Raw genomic sequence first — 6,000 nt, forward strand, 5'->3', positions numbered from 1 at the left:
AACAGTCTCTGGTAGTCCCTGATTATTATTATTATTATTATTGTTTACTTAAATGTGAGGAGAGAGAGAGAGAGAGAGAGAGAGAGAGAGAGAGAGAGAGAGAGAGAGAGAGAGAGTCTCTGTGTTTATCACAGTGCTATAGTTTTATTTGTTTTGTGGGGAGCTGTTTTTGTGTTTGTTTTTGCCTTTTACAACTGTAGAATGTGTTTACTTTATGGACCAGCAACTTTTCATTATTGCTTTAAAATTTTTCTTTGTTCCATACACACATGTGTGTATATGTACATGCACGCAAGCTCTCACACGAGAAAGAGGAGGAGTGGGGAGTTGGCACACACATACACCCACCATTACACACTTGTGGGAGTCAGAGGACAACTTTCAAGAGTCACTTCTTTCCTTCCACCATGTGGTCTATGGTGGTCAAGCTCAGGTCTTCAGGCCTGGCAGCCAGTGTGCTCCCCACTTAGCCATCTCCCAAGCCCTCACGGTTTTCTTTCGTGGGAGCACCTTAGAGTCTAAGCTTCTGCTGGCAGGATACTCCCGTTCATCAGTAGAACACACAAGCCCCAGTCCTTCACATCCCCTGGTGTGATAGAAGCTTCTAGGTTGTACTGTGTACAGACTGACTTAGAATCTTTGTGGGTAGGAGCAAGTACACAAGTGTCTCAAGGATCTCTAAAGTCCTGTGCATGTGAAGTCTGAGTCATTGATTGTGTTGTTTACTGTCTTAGTCAGTAAGACTAAGACACCATGGCCATGGCAACTCTTATAAAGGAAAGCATTTAACCAAGAGCTTGCTTACCCTTTCAGATTTAGTCCGTTATAAGCGTGGCAGGAAGCATGGCAGCATGCAGGTGGACATGATTGTAGGCTTTAATGGTTTTTAAAAACTTTATTTGGGGTTCCTTAATGCCTCTATCTCCCTTTCAACCCCAATGCCTTCCAACACCCCAACACCAGGTAGGAAAGAAAGAAAGTTAATGGGGAGAAGGGGCAGAGTTCTCATTGGATACTTCCTGCTGTTTAGGGTCTTGGGTTCTTTGGGGCAACAGCAAACAGAGCATCAACCTTCTCTTCCTCTGTCTGACAGTTTCCTCTCAGGGTTCTCACAGTGCCTGTTCCTCCGCCACCCCCCATCCCACCCCCTCCACCCCTGGCCTCTCTCTTTTTCTCTCAGCTTTCATATTTATCCAAGGTGGCAAAGACCCCACCTACCCACTCAAACGTACAACGTAGTTCCCAGCTGACAAAATCACGTGCCCTCAGGCAGTTATCAGCTGTGGACAAACGGGAGCAGCCCCCATATCCCACACCTGGGATTAAGACAAAAACATGTTTACATATCACAAACCAAAATTTCCACAACACATGGCGCTGGAGAAAAGATGAGCAGTCTGTATCTTGATCCTCAGGCAGCAAGAAAAGAGGAGAGGCACTTGGCCTGGCAGGTTACTCAAATCCCAAAGCCCACCCCCAGTGACGCACTTCCTCCAACAAGGCCACACTTCCTATTCTTTCTCAAGTAGAGACACTCCCTAATGACCAAACATTCAAATATTTGCGCCCGTGGGGGCCATTCCTATTCCAACCACCACACTTACCTTCCACACAGTTTAGACTAAGAAGCCATGTGTGATGGCTAACACTGACTGCCAACTTCACAATATCTAGAATCATCTTAGAGACATCTGAGCATGTCTGTGAGGAACTTTCTAGATTATGTTAACTGAGGAGGGGAGACTCACCCTACATATGGGCTGCACCGTCTCATGGGCTGGGGTCCTGGACTGAAAAAGGAGAAAGCGAGCTGAGGCCCAGCATAGGGCTCTCTCTGCTTCCTGACTGTGGATACAGTCTGACCAGCAGCCTCACGCTTCTGTCACCATGCCTCCCCCATGTACTCTAGGATGGTGATCCTTCCTTAATTTCTTTAGTCCAATAGTTTTCAACAAGACAAGGAGATAATATGCTATTTCTGGGCTTGGGGAAGAGGTTTGTTTTAGCTCAGAGTTTGAAAGAGTGCCCAGTCCTTCACGGCGGGGAGGGGAGGTGGAGTCATGGCTGCCAAGGTGTGTAGCTAGGACTCCTCTATTCCCCCTCAAACAAGCAACAGAAGACAAACAGCACATAGCCCCTGTCAATCAACCCTCAAGGCCCACCCCCAGAGACACACTTCTTTCCATGAGCCTCTGCCTCCTCAAGGTCCCACAGCTCCTCAAAACAGTGACACCAGCTGGTTGACGAGTGTTTAAACATTTGTGCCTACGTGGGAGACTTCACATTCAACCACAACGCTAGTGTGTGTGTGTGTGTGTGTGTGTGTGTGTGTGTGTGTGTGTGTGTGTTAAACAGTGTAATATTAAAAATGAAGGTAGAGGTTGGTTTTCTCTTAGCAGAAGTGTTAGGGATCAGAATGTTTCAGGTTTAGGTAGGAGTCTGGTGGATTTAGGGATCTTTGTAGAGGTGTTACTGGTTGAGCACCCCAATTCTGGTTTGGGAATAAGTCTATTCAGAAGTATGTATAGGAATGTCACTATTAAAAAAAAACCAGAAAATTTAGACATTTTGGAAAACTACCATCATATTTACGGACCTGAGTATGCCACTTATTAATATGATTCATTTTTAAATTATTTTTTGAAAGGATCGTATCATTATATAACTTCCCCTTTCACCTTTCTCCCTCCAAATTCTTCCACATGCCTCTCCTTCTTCTCTTTCAAATCCATCGTCTTTTGTTTAACAAATTATTGTTACGTAAATACACATGTGTATATAAATGTGTATAGATGCATTTGTATGTAGTATATACAACTAAATACATACATACAACTGGCTCGGTGGGTGTAAGGACAAATATTTAGAATGTAGTTGAGGATAGTGCTAGTTTGGCAAAATGGCAATTGTGGGTTCTCCCCCTAGAGTGAAGATCTCATTGGCCCTGCATAGTTGGCTAGGTTTCCCTTGTGTTGAAGGGGTCTTAATCCAATTAAATAGCTATTAGTTACCACCAAAGTAATTTTATTTTTAACTATATGAATTCATCTGTGTTTATTTATGCCACATGTGCTCAAGTGCCCATGGAGGCCAGAGAGGATGACAGATTATCAGGAGCCGAAGTTACAGCTGATTGTGAGCTGCCTGCTGTGGGTGCTGGGAGCTGAACTTGGGTCCTCTGGTAGAGCAGCAGTCACTCTTAACCACTGAGCCATATATGTAGCCCCTGTCATTCACTAATATGTGCATTCAGTAAGAATATGTGGATCACAGTAAGTCACTAGTCTGACAGCTCCCATAAGGGACAGTTGTTGCTTCCTGATTTCAGTGATTGGGTTAAAAAACCAACTCTTCCCTCTCTCTTATTCCCTCTCTCAGTGTGTGTGTGTGTGTGTGTGTGTGTGTGTGTGTGTGTGTGTGTGTGTGTAATTCATGCTTTTTCCTCCTGTTTCTTTCTCCCAAGTGATGGGATCAAAAGCATGGCCCCCGGCGTATGTGGTCCTAGAGATGGAACCAGAGTCTGATGTGCATTAGGCAAGCACTCTAACAACTGAACTTCATCATCTAGACATATACAGTCTCCCTCCCTCCCTCCCTCCCTCCCTCCCTCCCCCCTTCCCCCCCTCCCCTTGGTCTTAAAATTTTTTTGAGACAGAGTTTCTTGTAGTCTAGGCTAGGCTCATACTTTCTACATGGCCAAAGATGGCTTCGAGCTCTTGATCCTCTTGCCTTCACCTCCCAAATGCTGGGATCACAGGCGTGTGCCATCACGCCCCACTGGACCACCTCAGTTTAAACACTGGGGAATCACAGGGAGTCTTCACCTAACAGCTTCACCTAACACCTAACACCCAACGGCTTACGCTCAGGAGGCTAATGTTGGCACTGTGTGGTTTTCATTGTATTCAGTCACATTGTATGAAACTGCGGATACCTGTCCAGCAGTGGCAGTTTCATTCAATGCAATCTACTACTTCCATCCTTTGAGATTTGGCCCTATGTGCTGTTGAGCTAGTGGCTTCATTAATGAGGACAGCCAGGGAACCACACACTTTCTCTTCATTATGAGTGAATTATTTATTTAGCTTCAGCTTGTCAGGGTTTTTTTTTTTTTTTTTTTTTACGACAAAAAAGAAAAGTTCTTACATCCTGAGGCCAAGTGAATTATTCACGCTTGACCGAAAGATCAGTTGTGGCTTTAGCAGTGTTCAAGTGCTCCTCGACTTATGGGGTCACATTTCAATGAGCCACTGTACGTTGAATATATCATAAGTCAAAAATGCATTTAAAATTAAAATTGCAGGGCTGGAGAGATGACTTGGCGCTGGAAGTGTTTGCTGGCTATGCGGGCATGAGAGGCAGAGTTCAAATTTCTAGAACCCCTGTAAATGCTGTGTGAGTGTGTCAGCTGCTTGTAATTCTCGTCTCTGAATGGGGGAACAGGGGTCCTCAGATCGAGCTGACTAGCTAGACTAGCCATATTGGTGGGCTCTGGATTTGATTGACAGACCTCATCTCAATGGATAAGGAGGAAGAGCAGTGAAGGTTGATTCTTCACATCAACCTTGGGCCTCCACAGACATGTATATGAGTGCTGTACACATGCAAAAATGTGTATGCATATGCCTCACACATACATGCATGCATACATGTGCACCCACATACATAAATTAAAAAGAAAAAATTAAAATGTATAAGCCTAGGTGCTCAGTAGTCAGGAGGTTGTTGTTGTAGGATAGATTTTAGGCCAGTCTGGGCTGCGTGAGTCTTTGTCTCGAAAATAGATTAAGGGTCATGTAATTAATAAATGCCAACATGTTGAACAGAGTTTTATCTCCAGAACCTTCCTTCCTTCGTCCTTCCTTCCCCCCCCCCCCCGCCACCCCAACAGGTTTTCTCTGTGTAGCCAGGCTGTTGTGGAATTCACTCTGTAGATCAGGCTAGCCTTGAGCTCAGTCAGAGATCTGCCTACCTCTGCCTCCTGAGTACTGACATTAAAGGCATGCACCACTGCTGTTGGCTAATGGTGCATATTTGCAATCCCAGCCCTCTAACAGTGAGGTGGGAGGCAGAGGCAGAAGAATCCCATGGAAGCTTTCAGGCCACATAGCCTGGAGTTCACAGCACAGCAGCAAAAGACAAGAGAGCCTCTGCCTCAAAATAATGGTAGGTGAGAGCCAACTCCAAAAAGGTGTCTTATGCCCTTCCTCATGTCCACCTTTGGAGTGTATACGCACGGGCAGAGAGCCCAGCACTCATGTCAGTAGGCAGGGACAGGAGAATTGCTGGCAGTTCACGTCCAGCTAGCCTGCCACCTATAGTGCTGAGTGATAAGAGACCTGTCTAAAGCAAGATGGAAAGTAAGGATTCACACACCCCACACACAACAGTTGTCCTGTGTCATCCACATGTGCTCCAGTGGTACTCATGTGCCCTACACACACACACACACACACACACACACACACACACACACACACACGAGGTCACAGCACATAAGTCTTAGATTGTAGTTAACATTTGAAAGGCCATGCTCTTGTTCCACATGCATCCCTTGAGGAATCAGCCCACTGGAAACCATCAACACTGCTTTTTAAAACTGAGAGCCTGGACTGGACCCTTCCCTCTTTGTCTTCTTTGCTCTTTTATGCTCATCCCCCAATCTTAAGAGGCATTCTTCAGTGAAACTGCTGTGTGGCAGACACACTAAGAGCTTGAGGAGAGGGAGGGGGTGGAAGGCAGGCTACCTGAGTGCAGGGCCTTCTGGTCTAGCTGCAGAAACCCTGAAGGACCTGGTTGTACTATGAGGCCAAGCTCCCAATGGACTTCCATCCCACCCTCACTGCAGGTCCTGGGTACCACAGCACAATATATGTTACTAGAAGCACTTTGTTGTACTGAAAATGAAGAAAGAGAGAGAGAGAGAGAGAGAGAGAGACAGAGAGAGAGAGACAGAGAGACAGAGAAAAGAAAGAGAGGAGAGGAAGAAAGAAAATGACA

General features: G+C 45.6%; 1 protein-coding gene across 2 annotated transcripts in view; it reads left to right on the forward strand.

Moving 5' to 3' along the window:
* Galnt17 (polypeptide N-acetylgalactosaminyltransferase 17) overlaps positions 1–6,000 on the forward strand; it is a 473,219-nt gene that overhangs the window by 225,957 nt on the left and 241,262 nt on the right. The window lies entirely within an intron of this gene.

Source organism: Acomys russatus, chromosome 19 (assembly GCF_903995435.1).
Source record: "Acomys russatus chromosome 19, mAcoRus1.1, whole genome shotgun sequence".
NCBI classification, from domain to species: Eukaryota; Metazoa; Chordata; class Mammalia; order Rodentia; family Muridae; genus Acomys; species Acomys russatus.